This window comes from Lontra canadensis, unplaced genomic scaffold, assembly GCF_010015895.1.
Source record: "Lontra canadensis isolate GAN:19392208 unplaced genomic scaffold, GSC_riverotter_1.0 scaffold47, whole genome shotgun sequence".
Lineage (NCBI taxonomy): Eukaryota > Metazoa > Chordata > Mammalia > Carnivora > Mustelidae > Lontra > Lontra canadensis.
The window spans coordinates 1,941,701-1,964,693 of record NW_022631041.1 but is presented as its reverse complement, the minus strand read 5'-3'; the positions used below and the strand labels follow the sequence as shown (position 1 = coordinate 1,964,693).

At 37.2% G+C, this 22,993-nt stretch overlaps 1 long non-coding RNA gene and 1 pseudogene across 2 annotated transcripts; both read right to left on the bottom strand.

Annotated features, from left to right (window-relative positions):
* Nucleotides 1–4,297: 4,297 nt before the first annotated feature.
* Nucleotides 4,298–11,671, bottom strand: LOC116876752. 2 transcript variants are annotated; one of them, XR_004384454.1, is made up of 4 exons: nt 11,639–11,671; nt 10,257–10,584; nt 6,290–6,392; nt 4,298–4,407 (listed from the first exon to the last, which is right to left on the bottom strand). It is a non-coding gene; the product is annotated as an uncharacterized LOC116876752 (long non-coding RNA). The 2 variants fall into 2 exon arrangements; XR_004384453.1 differs by lacking the exon at nt 11,639–11,671 and having other exon boundaries at nt 10,257–11,232.
* A 6,253-nt stretch (nt 11,672–17,924) lies between these two features.
* On the bottom strand, nt 17,925–20,014 carry LOC116876751 (annotated as a pseudogene).
* Nucleotides 20,015–22,993: the final 2,979 nt, after the last annotated feature.

Genomic DNA, 22,993 nt, shown 5'->3' with positions numbered 1-22,993 from the left:
GATTAACAAGGAAATAAAGGCCTTAAATGACACAGTGAACCAGATGGACATCACAGATATATTCAGAACATTCTATCCCAAAGCAGCAGAATACACAATCTTCTCTAGTGCACATGGAACATTCTCCAGAATAGATCACATTCTGGGTGATAAATCAGGTCTCAACCGGTATCAAAAGACTGGGATCATTCCCTGCATATTTTCAGACCACAATGCTCTGAAGCTAGAACTCAATCACAAGAGGAAATCTGGAAAGAACCCAAATACATGGAGACTAATGTATCATCCTTCTAAAGAATGATGACATTCATTCTAAAGAATGAATGAGTCAACCAGGAAATTAAAGAAGAATTGAAAAAAACTCATGGAAACAAATGATAATGAAAACGCAACAGTTCAAAATCTGTGGGACACAGCAAAGGCAGTCCTGAGAGGAAAATATATAGCAATACAAGCCTTTCTCAAGAAACAAGAAAGGTCTCAAATACACAACCTAACCCTACACCTAAAAGAGCTGGAGAAAGAACAACAAAGAAAGCCTAAACCCGGCAGAAGAGAAATAATAAAGATCAGAGCAGAAATCAATGAAACAGAAAAAAGCAAACAAACAAACAAACAAAAAACCAATAGAACAAATCAATGAAACCAGGAGCTGGTTCTTTGAAAGAATTATGAGATTGATAAACCCCTGGCCAGACTTATCAAAAAGAAAGAGAAAGGACCCAAATAAATAAAATCATGAATGAAAGAGGAGAGAACACAACCAACACCAAAGAAATACAAACAATTATAAGAACATACTATGAGCAACTCTATGCCAACAAATTTGACATTCTGGAAGAAATGGATGCATTCCTAGAGTCATATAAACTACCACAACTGAATCGGAAGAAATAGAAAACCTGAATAGACCCATAACCAGTAAGGAGATTGAAACAGTCATCAAAAATCTCCAAACAAACAAAAGCCCAGGGCAAGATGACTTCCAGGGGAATTCTACCAAACATTTAAAGAAGAACAATTCCTATTCTTCTGAAACTGTTCCAAAAAATAGAAATGGAAGGAAAACTTCCAAACTCATTTTATGAGGCCAGCATCACCTTGATCCCAAAACCAGACAAGGATCCCATCAAGAGAATTATTCCCATAAAGAGAATTACAGACCAATATCCTTGATGAACACAGATGTGAAAATTCTCACCAAAATACTGGCCAATAGGATCCAGCAGTACATTAAAAGGATTATTCACCACGACCAAGTGGGATTTATTCCAGGGCTGCAAGTTTGGTTCAACATCTGCAAATCAATCAATGTGATACAACATATTAATAAAAGAAAGAACAAGAACCATATGATACTCTCAATAGATGCTGAAAAAGCATTTGACAAAGCACAGCGTCCCTTCCTGATCAAAACTCTTCAAAATGTAGGGATAGAGGGCACATACCTCAATATTATCAAAGCCATCTATGAAAAACCCACTGCAAATATCATTCTCAATGGAGAAAAACTGAGAGTTTTTCCACTATGGTCAGGAGCACGGCAAGGATGTCCATTATCACCACTGCAATTCAACATAGTATTAGAAGTCCTAGCCTCAGCAATCAGACAACAAAAAGAAATTAAAGGCATCCAAATCGGCAAAGAAGAAGCCAAACTATCACTCTTCACAGATGATATGATACTATATGTGGAAAACCAAAAAGACTCCACTCCAAAACTTCTAGAACTTGTACAGGAATTCAGTAAAGTGTCAGGATATAAAATCAATGCACAGAAATCAGTTGCATTTCTTTACACCAAAAACAAGAGAGAAGAAAGAGAAATTAAGGAGTCAATCCCATTTACAATTGCACCCGAAACCATAAGATACCTAGGAATAAACCCAACCAAAGAGGCAAAGAATCTATACTCCAAAAACTATAAAGTACTCATGAAAGAAATTGAGGAAGACACAAAGAAATGTAGAAATGTTCCATGCTCCTGGATTGGAAGAACAAATATTGTGAAAATGTCTATGCTACCTAAAGCAATCTACACATTTAATGCAATCCTTATCAAAATCCCATCCATTTTTTTAAAAGAAATGGAACAAATAATCCTAAAATTTACATGGAATCAGAAAAGACCTCGAATAGCCAAAGGAATATTGAAAAAGAAAACCAAAATTGGTGGCATCACAATTCCAGACTTCAAGCTCTATTACAAAGCTGTCATCATCAAGACAGTATGGTACTAGCACAAAAACAGACATATAGATCAATGGAACAAAATAGAGAGCCCAGAAATAGACCCTCAACTCTATGGTCAACTAATCTTCGACAAAGCAGGAAAGAATGTCCAATGGAAAAAAGACAGCCTCCTCAACAAATGGTGTTGGGAAAATTGGACAGCCACATGCAGAAAAATGAAACTGGTCCATTTCCTTATGCCACACATGAAAATAGACTCAAAATGGATGAAGGACCTCAATGTGAGAAAGGAATCCATCAAAATCCTTGAGGAGAACACAGGCAGCAACCTCTTCGACCTCAGCCGCAGCAACTTCTGCCTAGGAACATCGCCAAAAGCAAGGGAAGCAAGGGCAAAAATGAACTATTGGGATTTCATCAAGATCAAAAGCTTTTGCACAGCAAAGGAAACAGTTAACAAAACCAAAAGACAACTGACAGAATAGGAGAAGATATTTGCAAATGACATATCAAATAAAGGGCTAGTATCCAAAATCTATAAAGAGCTTAGCAAACTCAAGACCCAAAGAACAAATAATCCAATCAGCAAAAGGGCAGAGGACATGAACAGACATTTCTGCAAAGAAGACATCCAGATGGCCAACAGACACATGAAAAAATGCTCCACATCACTCGGCATCAGGGAAATACAAATCAAAACCACAATGAGATACCACCTCACACCAGTCAGAAAGGCTAAAATTAACAAGTCAGGAAATGACAGATGCTGGCGAGGATGTGGAGAAAGGGGAACCCTCCTACGCTGTTGATGGGAATGCAAGCTGGTGCAACCACTCTGGAAAGCAGCATGGAGATTCCTCAAAAAGTTGAAAATAGGGGCACCTGGGTGGCTCAGTGGGTTAAGCCTCTGCCTTCGCCTCAGGTCATGGTCTCAGGGTCCTGGGATCGAGTCCTGCATAGGGCTCTCTGCTCAGCGGAGAGCCTGTTTCTCCCCTTCTCTCTCTGCCTGCTTCTGCCTACTTGTGATCTCTGTCTATCAAATGAATAAATAAAATCTTTTAAAAAAAAAGTTGAAAATAGAGCTACCCTATGACCCAGCAATTGCACTACTGGGTATTTACCTTAAACATACAAACATAGTGATCCTAAGGGGCAAGTGCACCTGAATGTTTATAGCAGCGATGTTCAAATAGCCAAACTATGGAAAGAACCTAGATGTCCATCAACAGATGACTGGATAAAGAAGATGTGGTATATATACAATGTAATACTATGCAGCCATCAAAAGAAATGAAATCTTGCCATTTGCGACAACGTGGATGGAACTAGAGGGTATTATGCTTAGCGAAATAAATCATTCGGAGAAAGACAACTATCATATGATCTCCCTGATATGAGGAAGTGGAGATGCAACGTGGGGGGTTTGGGGGGTAGGAAAAGAATAAATAAAACAAGATGGTGTCGGGAGGGAGACAAACCATAAGAGACTCTTAATCTCACAAAACAAACTGAGGTTTGCTGGGGGAAGGGGGGTTGGGAGAGGGTGGTGGGATTATGGACATTGGGGAGGGTATGTGCTATGGTGAGTGCTGTGAAGTGTGTAAACCTGGCGATTCACAGACCTGTACCCCTGGGGCCAATAATACATTGTGTGTTTATAAAAAATTTTAAAAATTAAAAAAAAAAGAAGTTGGGTGTTTGTTTGTTTCCTAGGAGACAAAGATGTTGTTAATCACTTTGATCCAATAGGGGATTGAGATTATTAAAATCCAAGACATCTTTGGAAATATCTGAATACAGTGTTTGTGTCTCTCAAACACTGTGAAACTATCCTAAGTTAGTTTCCATTTTCTGCTTTGTTGCTTACATTCTCACCCTGTGCAACTTATCAAATACCCCAAAGAAAAATAATTGCAGAATAATGGACTCACTTCCTTACAATTCCCTTTATTCCAAGGTCTTGACTTCTTAAGTCTTAGCTACCCTGTCCATATGGAACCCCAACTCTTGCCTACCCAACTGTGTGAGCATAATAAAAGTTCTAAGACTTCTCTTTCTATTTATCCTCTCATCTGTGCCACTTACCTATTAGAAAACAGCTTGAGAGGACCACCAGCAAAGAAGGTCATGTTTGCATCAATGCATTGCTCTTGTTTCCAGGATTTGATCCCACTAATCCTAATAGCCTCAGTTGTTCTCTGATGCCTCCAAAAGCTGGGAGGGAAGGGTTTAAATTTTAATACATTTTTTTTCATTGTTTAGGGGAAGGGAATTAATCTGATATAAACTACTCTGCCATAGCTAGAAACTTCCTCACAAAATTTTTGCATTATTCTCTATATATTCTTACCAAATGTATTTTCACCCTGTCATTTTAACTTATTATTTCAGTGAAAGAGATTTTACTATTATCATTTCTGTATAAAACTTGTTTTTTAATTTCTTTCCATTGATAAAAATATATACCATTTACACATTTTGTTTCTTTTCAGTCTGTAACTTTAATCTCATAATCCAAATTTTCTCTGTAAATTCTCTGTCTAAAATAGTATTCACTATAGTTCTCTTGATTAAATGGCTTATTTCTAAAGTTATAAGAAAGGAACTGTGATTTTTAAAAAACTGGCCTGCATACCTTTTGTTTATGCCAGAATAAATTATTCTTATATAAAATATAACAATAATATATTTTTATATATTATATAAATTTATATATATAAATTATATATTTATAAATTATATATAATATATAAATATATAAATATATAATATAGTATATATTTATATATTTATATATTATATTATTATATATTTATATATAATAATAATATATAAATATTTATATAAATATATAAACAATAATATAATATATAAATATATAATATTTATAATATTATATTTATAATGGATATATATAATATATAATAGTATATAATATATAGTATATTTATATTTATTATATATAATATATAAAAATAAATATATATAAATATATATAAATATATAAATTTACATAAATATATATAAATATATTATATATAATATAAATATATATAAATATAACATATAATATAAAACAAATATTTGTTTTATTCTCAGAAGAATTTCAAACCCCCTTGCCTAGCTATCCATCCTTGTGTTTCACAGTTTTTGTAATACATTCTACTTAAATGGAATCTGAAACTCAAACTTCTCTGGGATGCCATAAATATTCTACTTGTATAAAATTTGTATTCAGAAGTTGTTTCTTTATTACGTCATTCATATAAGTAATAAGAGATGACAAACAATTACATGGATGCTGAATTAATCCAAAGAATTCGAAGATCATGAGTTTTACTCATAATTTACTCTCTTTCATGCCTGTAACAAGTTCTTTAAAAAAAATAAATTTTTTTAAAAATACGTAGTATTGTTCTAGATAAAATTATTATAAGGTTTGAAATCCCATTTTGTAGGGAAGAAAAATCTTATAAATGAATACTAGGACTACCTGCAACACAGGAGTCTTAAAAAATAAGTTTACAGCTGTGTTAGTACCCAAAATTTACCTTAACAGCATGAACTTTCCCATATCAACTGCCCCCAGTTGTTTCTGAAAGCACCACTGAGCTTTGTCATATATGCTCCACAACAGATCCTGCCTGTGGTCTTTCTGGCCCAAACTCCTAGTCAAGGCACTCTTTCGCTTTCCCTTCTCCTGATCTGAGTTCTAAGATCTCCATTCTGTAGGAGCAGCTCCACTGTGGAAAACGGCCATTGCTAATACCTAACCAGCCTAGGGGACAGACTTTTCCCTTAACTAAGGGATGCAGCTAAGTTCAAACTGCAACAGATGATGAAAGGACACTGTAATTTCTTTGATGTGTAGCACCCTCAGAAAAGCATCGTACAAATGCTACAAATGCTACTAGAGGAAGCTACCCTCACAGTTTAGTCTCAACTTACTTTCAGGGTCCATATGGGTGCTCCCAGCAAGAGGGAACATAGTAAGGATCAGGTTATTCTAGCCCCAGGAATGCTCTGAATATAAGTGTACCTAAGAGTCCAGATCACTCAAGACAAGTTGAGAAGGAATGATTTTTTTTTTTTTTACCATTCTTTAAGTCTAAGGTCCTCAGATCTGTTCCTCTTGCTCAAAGATGACTGAAGAAGAAACATCTTCACAGGAAGGTCCTGTCCTTGACCATAGGAAGGGCCTTGCATAAAGACCCCATCAGAACAATGACACCAAACATAATAGTACAGTATTAGTCATCCTGGATTCAGTCTTTTTTTTTTTCTTTTTAAGATTTACTTATTTGAGGGGGGGTGGTGGAGAGGCAGAGGGAGAGAGAATCTTAAGCAGATGACCGGCTGAGCATGGAGCCAGAGGAGGGGCTCCAGGTGGGGGCTCCAGGCAGAGTCTCCCCACAGGGCTCCACCTCACAACCTGAGATGATGACCTGGGCCAAAACCAAGAGTTGGACCCTCAACTAACTATGCCACGCAGGGGCCCCGAATGTTTGCTACTTTTTAAAAAGTTTCTCCAGGTTCTACTGATCAAGATTTCAAAAAAACATTAGGGCCACATTGTCATCCAATGTCCTCAATGACACAAGACAGGGTGGTGGGCAGAAAGGTATAGGGCTGGCTAGCTCATCTAGAGGCTGGAAAACTTGTGTTCTTACCTTAGCTCTAGATTAACTATTATTTAAATAATTATTTCATTGGTTATTATATATTAGCATTTACTAAAAAATGCAGTAAGACCTGACGGTGTCTGGCAGTGAAGCAGAATGGCAGTTTATTTGCCAGTGCAATGATACTAAAATTTATTAAAAAAAAAATTTTTTTTTAATAATTAAAATACTTCTTCATTGGTAGCTGGCTACCAATTGGGAATATGGCTCTGAATGCTTCATAATTGGAAAGATGAACAGAATAGCAATATTTTAGCTGCCAGAAATTTTTATCTGATAGACTGAATGGTGGGAGTGGGAATTTGTTTTTGGGATAGATACCTTCTTTTGGGGGGAGGTGTCACTTTGATGAGCATTTCAAAGTCAAGAATCTAACCATTTCCCTTGGGATATCTCTGGGCATGGCTGAGGGAACCCAGCTACAAATGCTTACTGCTAAGACACAAAGTATTCTGTTTAATAATGCTAAAGACTGTCCCATATCCCATCTCTAATGAAGGGTTTTTTACCCCAAATTGATTGTCAGTTTCCCCAGTCTAAAAAGAAAAAAAGGTTGAGGGAGCTCATGGCCTGGGTAAGGAAGGCAAAAGGGAAGGCCCAAGTCAAGGATAAGAATGCTAAGGGTGTAGCTGCTCTCCCTTTGCCTGGACTCTCTGCGCTGGTCTTGGAATGGCTAATTCTTTCTGATCATTTGAATTTCAGCTCAAATATCACTTCACAAGGAGGACTTCTCAAATCACCCTGTGCACAGCAGCCTCTAAGATGGGTTCTTATTGTCAGGATCTCCAAGGAAGGAAAGGAAATAACTTTTAAATGCATCACTAAAGAAAACAAAATTACCAGTTTATTTTTCCCCTCCTTTGTATGTAGAAGTATCATTGTTTATCAGTCATTCTAAGAAATTTATAGCTCTAAGCTCTAAATTTTAAGCAAAATTTCAAGAAGAAATTCCCATATTGTTTGTTAGATAAGAATAAACATACTGAATTTTTTCTGCTATCTGATGCTGAGATAAAAGACACCATCTTTGTTCCCAAGAAACACAGTCCAGTGGGGTTCTAGGCAAAATAGATCACTGTAATGAAATTGGATGAAAGGCTGCAATCATGGCTATTCTCCTAGGTAGATCTTACAGTTCCTACTTGACGCTGATATTAATAAATTGTTTCGACCCTTTTAAGTTTTTCTCTGCTTAATTCTAAGTCTTCAGGGGATTGAAAGATGTATACATATTGAGAAAGATGATTCCCTTTCTAATCAATAAAGATTATTTACTGTTAGAGACAAATGAAGGATCTGGATCCTCTCAAGACCTGAGGATTAATGCAAAACTCTACTTATAGTAACCACGTTCATAATTTCACAACTCTGAGAGAAGTGATCACCCAGCTCACTTTCCTGGATTTACATTATAAACAATTTCTAATTCTTCCATCTACCTTTAGAAATCCACAGATCTTGTCCAGGATGATCCATTTGATGTGCTTGGGATTCTTAAGCTATGTAAATATCTCTTTGCCTCTGAAGACTTACAAATTGAAAATATCATAAAATATGTAGATGCTTTTTCCATTTAATTTTTTTCATAATCGAAATTTGTGTTCCATGATCAGTCCATAGATGCTATGAAGCTACTTGTGAATAATTCTTAATATAAACACTGAATGTTTAAAAATTCATGAGCTGTAATCCAAAGCAATTTTTCCAGCAGCTTTCTATCTTAAAATTTGTAGGCAAATTGTTCTTAAATAGAGGATCTCAAATACTGATATTTTAAAATATTGATGAGCTGTTAGATCTAATTTCCCCCAACTTGTATTTTAATGCATATACACAAAAATTTCTACTCTTTGACAGCACATGAAAAAAGTAATAAGGAAAACTAGAGTACCAGCAACAAAGATGTCACAGTTCGAATGAAAAAAACTAAGAACAGGGAGCAGGCATTGAGGGAAATGATTCTACTTTAAAAATGGATTTTAAAAAAGTAAGTCATTTGAAATACTTGTCATGCTGAATACATGATTATGACTTCAAATTGTTCTTTAGTTACATTGCATATTGTAGGCTATTCAAAGTGCCCTTCTGCAGCCTATGGAGTGTTAAGTTGACACAAAAGACAATCATTCACTTTTTAAAGAAGATTTGCAGTGAAAGGGGGGAAAAAAGGCACCTACTTAAATATGTAAAAAAGGGGGGGCAAGTAGAATAAGGGGTGGAATTTTTTTCTCCTTTAAAATGTCTTCCTCAGGCACCTGGGTGGCTCAGTGGGTTAAAGCCTCTGCCTTCAGCTCAGGTCATGATCCCAGGGTCCTGGGATGGAGCCCCACATCGGGCTCTCTGCTAAGCAGGGAGCCTGCTTTCCCCTCTCACTCTCTGCCTGCTTCTCTGCCTTCTTGTGATCTCTGTCAAATAAATAAGTAAAATCTTTAAAAAATAAAATAAAATAAAATGTCTTTCTTGGGGCGCCTGGGTGGCTCAGTGGGTTAAAGCCTCTGCCTTCAGCTCAGGTCATGATCCCAGGGTCTTGGGATCAAGGGTCCTCCCTCTCTGCTCAGCAAGGAGCCTGCTCCCCCACCCCCACTGCCTGCTTTCTGCCTATTTGTGATCTCTGTCTGTAAATAAATAAATAAAATCTTTAAATAAATAAATAAATAAAATGTCTTCCTTAAGGACCCCCGGGTGGCTCAGTTGGTTAAGCATCTGCCTTTGGCTCAGGTCATGATCCCAGAATCCTGAGATCCAGTCCCATGCGTGGCTCCCTGCTCAGTGGGGAGTCTGCTCTTCCCTCTCTGTCTGCCCCTCCCCCAATTTCATTTTTTTTTCTCTCTCTCCCTAGTAAATACACAAAATCTACTTTAAAAATGTCTTTCTAGAGATAAAGAAGATGTGGTATATATATATATATACAATGGAATACTATGCAGCCATCAGAAGAAATGAAATCTTGCCATTTGTGCCAATGTGGATGGAACTAGAGGGTATTATGCTGAACAAAATAAGTCAATCGGAGAAAGACAACTATCATATGATCTCCCTGATATGAGGAAATGGAGATGCAATATGGGGGGGTTGGGGGGTAGGAAAAGAATAAATGAAACAAGATGGGATCGGGAGGGAGACAAACCATAAGAGACTTTTAATGTCAGAAAACAAACTGAGGTGACGGGGGCAGGGGAGAGGGGGTTGGGGTTATGGACACTGGTGAGGGTATGTGCTATGGTGAGTGCTGTGAAGTGTGTAAACCTGGCGATTCACAGACCTGTACTCCTGGGGCTAAAAATACAGTATATGTTTATAAAAAATTTTTTAAAATTAATTTAAAAAATGTCTTTCTAAGGCTACCAATAATTTGCATTTATAAAGAATTGGTACAAATACCTCTGGATTAGCAAGAAGAGACATCCAAGGACCATAGGTGAGAGCTGGTATATGACACTAACTGGACTTCACTTTTAGCTTCTCTGGTTCCTGCAGGCAGTCTTCTATTGTTTCTTAGTGAGCCATCACAACCTTTTCGCTTTTGCTTGCATTTATTTTTGTCTGAAGATTTGTCCCATCCTGTTGTCTTTTGGGGTTTTGTTTCAATGTGCACGAGCAGGCTCAGCCGACAGCCTTGCTGTTGCTCCTTCAAATCTTCTCGTCCTGCTCCATCTGTGGAAATGAACTTCTTTTGCTCCCCGTGGTGGCATTTGCCTTTTCCATTTTCCTTTAAAGACATTTGCACAAGACACATTCTTTCCCATTTGCATCGTTTAAAAAGTGATGCAAATGAATTTTGGAATTTGGCTATTGACTGACTTATAGTCACAAGTTATGGAGTCTTTCTACTGACATTCTTACCTTATGTCAGAAGATGCCATCGAACTGATACATTGAGGATCAGCTAATTTCTGTAATCTTTACAGGTACAATAAGCAAGTCAATAATACTGAGTAAAAAACAAGGCTTAGCAGTAATAAATTCTAGTCCCTTCATCTTCTTTCAAATACTTCATGTGATTTTTTTTTCTTTTTGTTCATCATTAGGGAATCATGGTTTTTTAATAGATTAAATGTATATAAGTTGACTAGATGATTTGTTGCAACTTTGGCTTTTTTAATGTCACAACTTTGACTAGTGGTGGCTTCATTTAAGCAGGTTCCTGTCTCTCTGATATGACTTCATTTATTTTGAAAGATTTCTTGCTTTCTGGCAGAAGAGGATCCAAACTGTCCAAGCTATATGTCTAGACCATGCATAGACAGATGTTTCTCCAAAGATCTTTAGTTTCTTTTAATGAAAAAGTAGAGACACCAAGAACTGAGTAATAGGGTGCAACATGGGGTAACGTTGTTCCTAGGTTATTTCAATATCAAAGCTACAGAAGTTTTATCTTTTTTTTTTTAATCTTTTTTTGAAGATTTATTTATTTATTTTGGAGAGAGAGAGAGAGAGAGAGAGAGAGAGAGAGAAAGAGTGTGGAACCTGATGTGGGGCTCGATCCCAGGACCCTGAGATCATGACCTGAGCTGAAATCAAGAATCAGACATGTAACCAACTGAGTCACCCGGGTGCCTCAAAAGTTTTCTTTTAAAGTTTATACTGGTATTTCTACTCCTGTTCTAAAATTATAATGTTCCTCTGTAATTTGATGAATTCTATAATTGTAGCACATTTTCTCTTACATAAGTAAGAATAACTTCTTTTCTTTATTTGACTAAGACTTCCAAAAGACACATCCCAATATCAATATGAACAAGAAAGTCTTGAATGAAGCTCACCGTTCTATATGTAGTCACTTTTATTTTGAAAGCACGATCCCAGAGAAGATGTGCATTCGAGCTACTTGGCTCTAAGTTGATTCTGAAGGCTTCATTCTTCATAGCTGTGAGATGCTTGTTTGACAAATGGCTTAAGTTTCACTTGTCTCAACTGGTTTTGAGTCTGAGGTCTTGGCATCCTCACAGCTGCCAATTCTGTGTTGGAGGAAGAGGCGGCTTTGGGTCACTACTTCTTTCTTGGTGCCAATATCCTGCTTTGGAAGAGAGCCCAAGAACTAGCCCAGTCCACTCTGAGAGGATGGGAAGAGTTTTGACCTCTGATCCACTATGACTTTATGAGCAATTAGAAGTATAAATTCATTATCTAAGTGCATGCTGGACAAATTGATCCTTCTTACTCCTCTTTAATTTCTAGTAATTTCTATTTCACACATTTAATTAAATTTTAGCTCTCCTAAATTTTGCCTTCCCCCGATACCCTTTAAATTAATCTTACCCTTTTTCCTGAGCCACAAGCACATCCTTATATATACCATGCATTATTTCCTCATTTCCTTAGCAAATTAACATATCATGGAGTATTTTATTTGCATTTTTTGAGCCCAACTGATCCTCCCAGTTCCATTTCCATCCAGGGCCAGGTCAGTTGAAAGTGTTTAATTTTCTGTATGTAGGGAGATCAAGAAAAGACTTTGTGTGCAAATAACATGATGTGTAAACTTGGACTTTTGAGGTTTAGACACAAAGTCTCTCCTTTAACCTATGATCAAAAATTCATGTATTTTGAATATATCATCTGATAAATTTTCATTTTTCAAAAACACATGTCTTTAATTACAGGTGACACTGGTATAGGACTCGAGTTTCTCAGGGGCCTTTGAGTAAATAAAAGTACCATTACTTAATATGTTATGAACACAAGCTTCCCAAAATGACTTTGAGATATCAGAAGATAAGCAGAATGTAACAAAAATAAGGAAGTTCAATAGAAATACTATGTATATTTACCTAACATAATTGTATACTTTCACTTGTTTTTATGCAGAAGTCTAATCTTGTGTCATTTCACCTTACAGAAAAAAACACAAAATTACATTAAATTTTCCAGTCTCATTATACACTGTAGGTATGATTACACTTCAAAATTAAACAGATTTTTGATACAGAATTACCCAATTTGGGAATAAGTAGTATAGAAAATCCACCAGATTATTTTTTTGTTGTTGCTGTTATTCAACCCTTATCATTCTAAAGTTAGGGTTTTTGCTATGAGGACAGATTTTAAACTGCCACTTTTTCCTCCTCTCAAAATTTGACTCGGGCCCAAGCTTCCTATGTCTTCCTCGGCCTTAAGTTTTCTTATTGGCACAAAGTCAAATGTCTCTTTTTGAGCTTAAGTCTATGATATATAAAAAAAATTTCATTTGAAGCAGCTTAATTCATATAACATTTAACTTCATCTACATACATTTATGTTGCCATCCTATTTTTTAGCTAAATACATATAATTCCATTCAAACAAAATATTCAAATACAAATTCTTCATACATTCTTTGACCAATAAATCTTCATTATTTCAATTAAGTGTATGTTTTATTTTAATTGTTGGCTTGTTGGGGCACCTGGGTGACTCAGTTGGTTAAGCGGTTAAGCGGTTAAGTGCCTGTCTTCGGCTCAGGTCATGATCTCAGGGTCCTGGGATTGAGCCCTTTGTCCTAGGGCTCCCAGCTCAGCAAGGAGTCTGCTTCTCCCGCTCCCTCTGCCCTTCCCCCTGACTCATGCTCTCTCTCTCTTTTTCTCTCTCTCTCCAATAAATGAATAAAATCCTTTAAAAAATTTTTTTGGCTTGTTGTTGCCTCCCCCCCCCCCGCACCCTTCAAAAGTTTTTCATTCTTCAGATTCTAAGATCTCTGGATTTTAAATTTTGAATTTTGAAAAGTTATATCACTAGCTTGTTTTGTTTTGTGTTCAGGCAGTGTTTGGCCTATGTTCAAGCACCGATTTCCGTGAACAGGTTTCTTCTGGTGAGGGCTCTCTGTCCCATTCAGTGTGGGACACTGCAGGACAGTACTTCTTTTGGTGAGGACCCAAACCCATTAGTGTTACGCTGTCATCTTCTAATCTACAGGGAAGTAGTGATCATGCCACAGGAGCTTCTTCTTATTGCTAGACAAATGATAGAAGGCTTCCCGGCATCCCTAGAAGAGGGGGATATATGGCGGCTTGTGGGATGTCACAGGAAAGTAGATACAGCGCAAAGAACAACAGCAGAGATTGCAGACGTTGACCTGGGCACTGACATCCCCAACAGCCAGGTATCACTACTGTTTTTATAATAGTTGACATTTTCCTCTTTAAAGTGCTAAAAGATATTACCTTTTGCTCTCAGGGATGCTATACAGATCTCCAAGATGATTCCCTTGATTTACCCTTCGTGTTTTTATTTTTTTTTTGTTACTTTATTCATTTTTATCTTTATTTTTTTAGTAGGCTCCACACCCATTGTCTGCTTGAATTCACAACCCTGAGATCAAGACCCGAGATCAAGAGTCAGACACTCAACTGCCTGAGCCAATCAGGCACACCCCATCATGTTTTTAATCCTTTAGCAAAACTCTCTTAGATACCTATGAGAAAGGCAAGTAGGAATTTGTCCTTTCCAGATACCATGATTCCATCTGGCCACAGTCCAGGTTGAACCTAGGACCGCCACGACATACAAAGCTGGGGAGACCCTTTAGTTTCATTGATGACCCCGGGGGTTAAACAACAAGCCAGCTCTGACAGGATCCAACTACAGTTTGGCACCATTACTGATTAATTAAATTCTGAATGGATACTGAATGGGTTCCACTAAATGGTTTAAAGATGAATAGAAGAGGTGAGGTGCTTCCTCCCCAGTCCTTGAAACTGAACTAAGGAGCACAAACGGTAAATGAATCTAGACTCTAGACTAGGAAAACGAGTCACATAAAAGATTATTAAGAGCTGAAAAGGCTCTTAAAGATTAGAGAGGCAGATAGACAAACTCAGTTAATGGTCTGTCTCCAAAACAAAAGCCTAGGCATCCCATACCACAAAAGGGATGGAGGGAGGAAACATAATAAGGAGGATAGTAAAGTGTCAGTGGTCTAAGCATTTGCTCACTCAGTCCTATCCCGCTGATCACCTCTGCCATTCTCAGGGTCTATGTTGTTCTAGATCCTATCAAAACCACATCAAATTATTGTGGAGGAAAAGGTTACATACTTAGAATTTAAAAATAGGTCCAGACTCTCTAATAAGAACTACATTGCAAGAAGGAAGGAGAAGAGAACCCACCAGCTTGTAACTAGGTGACCACCACACCCCTATTTTTTAACACATCAAAATGACAGGCTTTTCTTAAACACAAGTTCAACCTTAATCCCTTTCTGAGAATTGCTCTGTGATCAGCAGGGGAAAGGGGCCTTATGACACTCAGGTAGGAGAAAGAAGAACTCATGACCCTCACAGAGAAGAATCAAAAGAACCTTTGATACTAAACCGAGAGAAGAAAAATAAACCTTGCAGTCATTAATTACTGAACCTCAAAAAAGAGTTTTTGAAAGACAAGCCTTTGTCAAACCTTTGAAAGGAGGCACAATTGCTTGGGGGTAAAACACCACAGATCTATCATTTTGGAAGACTTTATTCCTTTCTTTAACACTTGACAAGTAGTGTTGTCTTATTAGGAAGGGCTGTTTTTTGTTTTTGTTTTTTTTCACCAAAATGTCATCTACTTAGCAGCAGGTCAGGTGGCTCTGGACAAAACCCTGAATCCAAGGGAGATGGCAAAATGGTCTGTGAGGTCCCTTCCCTCGCCAAGATTCTACAGATGCCACAGAAGGCATCAAATCCCAGAACAAGAAGGAATGAGAAGAGGGGAAGTGTTGGGAGTGGGGATATACCTGACAGGGAGTCACAGCCCAAAACCACTGGCGGCTTGGCAACCTCAAAGATGGGATCATCAGCAATTGGTATTTTCAAACTGCATCATTGCCTTTTTGTTGCCATTAATTTAGTGACTACAGTTCTTTCGAATGGGATGTATAGCCAAAGTTTTCTGTAGGGAACATGAGCCAGAGGAAGTGGGACACCAAAAGTTACGACGCCCCTGGAGTTCAGGAGCATCTGTCCCCATAGTTATGTTATGAATATTCAAATGTCAGCAGGATTTTCCTATTTGTCTGCAGCAATAAACAGACACTTACCTGAGGAACATCCTGGAACTCTGCTGGGCAAATCGCTGATGACACATGTTTTAGACAGGACTAAGGAGAAAAATGTCTCCAGGCTTCAACCATGTGTCCTTCAAGCGGGCACTCAGAGGCTGGAATGGTAAAGCCCATTTCAGGACAATGTCAGTGCTGCAGCCCATAGCAGCTACTAAAATTCAGTTTTACCCTCAGTGGACACATTCTAAATGAACAAGACAACACAAAGTCCCATGCTCCCAGATCTCTACTATATTCAGCAATTTGGTAAAGAGGGGCCTTTTCAAAGATGAGAGAGCCAAAATTATACATGTGACAGACTTCATTCTGACCTTCCTTGAACAAAATATTGACACAAGCCAAATCTCCCTTGTACAGTGCATGCAGCAAAATCTTGTTAATTCAAATTAAACAGAGAATCAGTGTAGAGAAGCTTACTCTAAAACATATCTGCATTATTTATAAGAAGAAATTCATGATTAAATTATTATCATAAAAAAATTTAAGTGTAATCAAATAAGGCTATTGAAGAAGTGGAGCTCTTTCCAAGCACAAGTGTAGCACCCAATATTTATGCAAATTTTAAATGATTTATTTTATTCATGAAAGCTAGTTCACATTGCCCTTTCTAGAGATAATCCTGTTTGGTTAATTCTTGTTGAGAAGTAATAAAACCAAAGTCTTTTCATAGGATATAAATCATAATTTTCACTTCTGGAGACCAACTGTACACAAGAAGTACAAGTTAAAGAGGCATCACCATAAGAATCGAACATTGTAATTGCTGCATAGGTTTTTGTATTTAGACTGATTGGAAATTATTTCTGTTGACCACAATCCTGCATTTTCTCCTTTTCCAGAAACACAGAGGTGTTGTCTGGTGAGTAGGAACAGAATGTACAAAGATTTGCTTCTCACCCCAAGCTAGTCTAATCCAGGCCAAGTATATACCATGACCAAGATATAATATAATAGATTCTCACATTTAACCTTGCTTCTAGATAGGAACAATTTCAAAATGCTATTAGTGTAGAAAATATTAATTTCCATTTCACAGGTTTCACTTCAACATGTCATTATTTGAATCAGTTTACATAGATTACGTGTTCATTATATAGACCATATTTACTATGTTGGTCTCAAAACAGCCATATAAAATAGGTAGTCGCATTTTACAGGAAGAAAACTGAAGCTGAAGAAGTTAAAATATAGTCTAAGGGGGCACCTGGCTGGCTTAGTCTGAAGAGCATGAAACTTTTTATCTCAGTGTTATAAATTCAAGCCCCATATTGGTCAAGGAGCCTACTTAAAATAAATAAATAAAATAAAATATAGTCTAAGTAAAAGACAGATCTGGAATTCCTATGCAACTGCCTGAGTTTCACACTTACAATCTTAATTATTAAATGATTTCTACTTCCCTTAAATTCACAGTAAAGATCTATAGAATTAATAAATGCATATTTGATAAAGGTCTTAAATGAGTCATTTCATCTAATTTTCCCATACCCCATGCAGAAGTTTCTTCTTCGTATATCTAAAAGAAAGAAAAACCAAGGCTCTATGAGATATTTCTAGTACTGAAGCTTTTGATTTTGGCTGATAGTTCATTTCATCATTGGATCACTGTGATGGTTAAATAGATCTTCCTGACTCCAAGATGGCTTTATAAAAATCTTTCTGATCTCTTTTTCCTCTAAAATTCTATAGCAAACAAGAACAAGACATAAAAACTTATAACACCAATGAAACCAGAAAAATTGAATCTGTAAACCCCAAACCATAATGAATGAGGACTAGAACAAAAGACAGAAGGGTAAATAATCGAACAGAAAAAGGATGCTTAACGGAAATGGGTTAGTGAGCTGAGGGAAAGGTAGCAGGAGAGTTAGAAACAAATAATTTTCCTGGTAGACTTTGAAAAGACTAAAGAATCTGAGGTTAATACTCAGCAAATAGAGGTACTATCAAAAGTAATAGTAGGGCTGGGTTTTTTTGTTTTGTTTTGTTTTGTTTTGTTGGGTTTTACTCTTTGGTTTTTTTTTTTTTTCCTAAATGTTTTTATTTGAAACAAATAGTTGCACCAAGCAAGAGCTTAATTTCCCCACTCCAAATTAAAACAAAACGTAGTAGGGGCAAACGTCATTTGGCAGGACAGTTCCAGTACGTGAACATCCTTCTACTCACTGTGGTTGGGGCAACTTTATTCATCAGCAGTCATTCTTACACAAAATATTAACCCCAAAGTACTAATGTCACAAAAAGGAAGTGGTCTTCATTTCATGTGTGGGGCAGTATGTTCTATAAATGCCAAAAGGTAGGAGAAGCACAAACACAACCCACTCTTTAAAAAAAACTAAATAGTTCAAAGAATTTCCCCCCTCCCCCCTTACTCCCGTAATAAAAAGTAGTGCTGGGGTCTGACACCCAGATTTGGTTTTTATCCTGGCCATGTACAAAGTGTTTCCCCATCTGACTTGCATCATTAGGGTTATGGGTAAAAGTTCATTGACTTTGAAGAAAGGTGTGTCTACTCCTTTCTCCTCTTCTTGCCTTCATGCTCATGTTCCTTGGGGCGGCTGCTATCTGATGGTCTTTTAGAGCCCCGGTGCTGTTTGGCTTCTTCCAAAAACTTGTCCAAACCAAAAGGATCTTCCTCAAACTGAACTGGTCCTTCTCGGCCTCTTTGTCTGCGGTCTGAACCAGAAAACTCCTTATCGGGAACAAATCTGTTGGTCTTTATTCTGGCTTCTAGGTCATCACCATACATGTCCTTGTCCAGACTTTTACTGGGCCTATAAATATTCTGGGCCATATCTTTGCCACCTCTCCAGGCTTGATCATAAACGTTGTAAATTTCATCTTCTCCACCTGCAAAACCACTGTCCATACCCTTGGATTGGTTGAAAAGCCTTTGGTCATACTGAACTTCATTGGACGTTCGAGGATTGGGCACACCAAGAGCAATGACTTCACTGATATCTCGATTTTCATTTCTCTGTAGTTTCGACCTCTGTCAGGAGCTGCCCTGGAAAGATTCCTGTCGTGCTGTCTCTCTTTGCGCCTGTCATGCCGGATTTCATCCCTCTCACGTGCCTCTCCATCCTCTTTTTCCACATGGGTTTTGATCCCAGCTCTTCTCTCCCTGGCTTTCTGGGCCATTTCTCTAAGTTTCTCTTCATGTTTCTCCTTTTCTTTTTTGAGCCATCTTTCTCTCTACTTGAGCACGCATTTCTACAGCTTCACGAGCCTTCCGATCAGCAATATAGAGGGCTTCGGCAAGCTTGGCAAAGTTCTCATTGATGTGAACTGTCTGAAGGCCTCTTCCATCAGCAGCTAGATGTTTGTCTAATGGAATTGTATACCCCTTTGCATTTTTCCAGTTTGAAATACAAGGAGGAATCTTCCACTCTTGTTGCTCCTTCACAGTCATCTTTCGGCTAGGAGAATGCATGACAGGTGCAGGAGGAGAAGGTGGTCCTCGGGGAATCTTCTTATTGATTTTGAACCTTGGAGGCTCCATTGGGTCTTTCTGCATTTCCACCATCCGAATAACTCTCTGTTTAGCTCCAGAATTGAAAGCCACTCCTTGTTGAGATGGTGGGTATCGAATATACTGAGCTGGAGCCAGTTTATCAGCAGCTCGAACTGGCATGGCGGCGGCAACCTTCTGTGATACAGATTTTTCTAAGGCTACCCTTGTCTTTTCTGTTATCTCTTTAATGGCTTCTTCATCAGGTCTTTGCAGGTCTGGGTCATCGGCATTCATGACCTCCTTGGGAACCAGGTCAGTATACTTGCTATAAATGACCTTGTCTTTTGACTGTCCTTGCCGAGCAATTGCATCATATTTAATTTTTCCTTCAGCATCCACTTGAATGGCCAGTGCATTTGACATTTTTTTCTTTTGCCCCATATCCAGCGGATACTGGGCCACATGGATCTCTGGAAAAGCACCTCCATCTCCAAAATCCTCTAATAACCGAGGTATCCAGCCCTTCCGGTACCCGTATGGGGGAGGTTCTCTTCGGGAGGAGACCAGTGAGGTCTGTCGTGATCTCTGGGATCTTGCCTTTTTTTCAGCCTCAAGCTGGTCCTGAGATAGCTGAGTAGGTGCAGGTAAAAAGCTGGTGAGCGCCATCTTCTTCAACTCCTTGGTTTTTAATTAAGGGAATGAACAGTCAAACCCAAAGGTCCACAATCCCACCTCACAAAGTAATGTAATTTCTCTCCACCTTTTCGGGATACATAAGGATTGTTCTCTGGGGAAGCTTAACCAGAAAGACTCTGTGTTCAGGGATATGAGGCCCAGAGGAGGAAGAAGGTGAGCAACAATGATAAAGGGGGAAAGAAGTTAAAGTTATTAGTCTCTAGATTTAAAAACCCATTAAGCATCCAATACAATAAATGAAAAAGATGCACATCGAATTTTATCATTGTGAAACTTCAGAATACAAGGGATAAAGAGAAGATTCTAAAGGTTCCACAAAGAGAAAAAAAGAAAAAAGGATCATACAAGAGATCAAGAATAAAAATGACTCCACCTTCAAGGAATAAAAACTGGAAACCTAAAAAAAAAACAAGGGAATGAGTCTTTAAAAATTCAATAAATATGTTTAAAAAAAGTTTTAGTAAAAAAAAAGGGTTTTGTTTGTTTTTTTTTTTTTACATTTTGTAAAAAAGTTTACATCTAGCCAAGCAATCGAGTAAGTATAATGGTAGCAAAAAAGGCATGTGAGACATACAAAGTCCCCCATAAATGCTTTCTCAGAAAGCCAGCGTACAATATGTTTCACTAGATGAGGAAGTATAACATAAAAGCAGAAGAAAGGGAATCAGGAAACAAGAGAGAAATAAAGGGAATTCCCAGGATGACATCAGGGGAAGTGCTAGGACCATAGCTGTGCAGCAAGCCAAGACTGTGCACCAAACTAGGCTATAGCAAGAAGTCAAGTCTCTGGGGATGTTTCTATGTGGGGGTGATATCTCCAAGAAGATACTAGAATGTATAAATTGTCTGAGAGATTTTACCTTGGAGAAAATTGCTTAGCAAGGCATTTTACAGAACTTTTGTGCAGTTTGGGGAATACAGAGTACTCTCAATACTAAATAAATGAAAAGAAAAGGTAATCATTAACTCCAGGAAAAACTAAAAGTTACAAAAGAATGGAATTATATATAATCACAGTGCTTTACCCAATTTAGCAGTGAACATATTTCAATGATGAGAATATAGAATATTAGTTTAAAATGAGTTCTATTTTATGAAGAAAATGAGGGAAAGGGGGTATAGTTAAAATCTTTATTATTATGGGAAGACAATAGGTAATGTCAAAAACTGACGAGTTGACAGGCAGCAATCTAGGTGTCTTATTTATAAATGAAAAAGTAAACCACAAAAGAAATACTTGTATTGGTTTAATATTACTATCCTTGGGGAACATGACAATGTTGAAGGAACAGGGTGGAGAGAGGGACAAGGGATTATTGTTTCTTGTGATAAACTTTTTGTATTGGTATTAGAAATTAGACTTTCTATTTTCTTATACCATTTGCATAAAAATTAAAATGTTATTTTCCAAAAAAAAGTCCTTACAATAGCTCAAAGGAAAATCACTGAGTTCTGGGGTACCTGGGTAGCTCAGTCAGTAAAGTGTCAGACTCTTGATTTTTAGCTCAGGTTATGATCTCAGGATCATCAGATCAAGCCCTGTGTCAGGCTCTGTGCTCAGTAGGGAGGCAGCTTGAGATTCTCTTTCTCCCACTCTTCTCTCCTTCTGCCTCACCCACTTCACTCACAAAAATAAATAAATAAATCTTTAAATAAAAAAAAAATACTATTATTATTAATTTATTAAGTAAAACCCATAATAATAATACTATTATTATTAACTAATTAATTAAGGCCTAGTTCTTTGGGCTTCTACCAGGCTACAGATGGATTCTAGAGAGCTACAAGTTTGTGTACTTGTATTCATTTCAATAATAATTGAAAATGTATAAGTCTACCCTGGATCACCTGGATAACTGGCATTTGGTGCCATCACTATCATGTGTATATCTATCAACTTAGCTTGAAGTAGTGCTACTCTTTTTTAAGTTTTTATTTCAATTCCAGTTAGTTAACATATAGTGTAATATTAGTTTCAGGTGTATAATATTGTCATTCAGCACTTCCATACAACACCCTTGCTTACCACAAGCACACTCCTTAATTCCCATCACTTATTTAACCCATCCCCCCACCTCCCCTCTGGTAACCATCAGTTTGGTTTCTACCATTAAGAGTCTGTTTCTTGGTTTGCCTCTCTCTTTCTTTCTCTCCCCCCTGCCCTGCTCTGTTCATGTGTTTTGTTTTATAAATTCCACATATGAGTGGAATCATATGTTATTTGTCTTTCACTGACTGACTTATTTCACTGAGCATCATACTTTCTAGCTCCATTCATGTCATTGCAAATAGTAAGATTTCATTTCTTTTTTATGGCTGAGTAATATTCCATTTTTTTTTTTTATATTTTTTTTCTCAGATCTAGGGTTAGGATTAGGGTTAGGGTTATGGCCAGGGTGAGAGTATTCAAGTAGCATTACTTTAATAATAGCAAGAAAGTAAGAAAGAGCTATAAATGATACATTCGTATCAAAGGAAGTCCAGTTGAAATGACAACAGGTAATGTGTATGAAAATTATGTAACCATGTGGATGGACCAAGTGTTGAAGAAATCAAGTCATTTCATAAGGTACACTCTAGAAGAGTGTCATAAACTCAAGAGGACAAGCAGGCAGTACCATATTCATGTTGCAAGTAACAATTTGGGTTCAGCAAATATTATCTGTCACATAAAATTAATGTTCATTTGAATGGTCCATATTTGTTTTGTTGGGCTTTTAAAATAATATATATTTAAAATTTGTATCATATAATAACTATAAGCAGAAGTTTATATCTATTTTTACATTAGTACATATTGATACAATGGATAATATAATAACTTATTTCAATCATGGTAAGTTCTCTTTTTTCCTTTATTAATTTCAACATTAAATTATTCTGCTAATCCATACATTACTTAAATTTGAGAAGAACGGACTTACTTTTTGTATTCACTGAGATATCTAA